The following is a 525-nucleotide window of genomic DNA, read 5'->3' as shown; positions in this document are numbered from 1 at the left end:
CAGTATTTATGTGAAATAAAAAGCTTTTGTAACATTATACACTATACCATTCAAAAGCTTAGAGTCAGTATAATTTGTTTGTTTTTTTTGGAAAATAAATTAACACTTTTAACACTTTTATTTAGCAAGGATGCTTTAAATTGATCAAAAGTGATGATAAAGACATTTATAAATATTTCTAAGATTTATATTTCAGAAAAATGCTGTTCCTGAACTTTCTATTCATCAACGGAACCTGAAAAAATTCTACTCAGCATAATAATAACAATAAATGTTTTTTGAGCAGCCATCAAAGAAACCTGAAAAAATTCTACTCAGCTGTTTTCAACATAATAATAATAAATGTTTTTTGAGAATCAAATCAGAATATCAGAACGATTCCTGAAGGATCGTGTGTAATGATTAATGATGCAAAAAATTTTGCTTTGAAATCACAATAAATTACATTTTAAAATATATTCAAATAGTTATTTTAAATAGTAAAAATATTTCAAAATGTTACTGTTTTTGCTGTATTTTGGATCA

The sequence above is a fragment of the Sinocyclocheilus anshuiensis genome, unplaced genomic scaffold (genome assembly GCF_001515605.1).
Source record: "Sinocyclocheilus anshuiensis isolate Anshui unplaced genomic scaffold, SAMN03320099.WGS_v1.1 scaffold144, whole genome shotgun sequence".
NCBI lineage: Eukaryota > Metazoa > Chordata > Actinopteri > Cypriniformes > Cyprinidae > Sinocyclocheilus > Sinocyclocheilus anshuiensis.
This window is presented reverse-complemented; position numbering follows the sequence as displayed.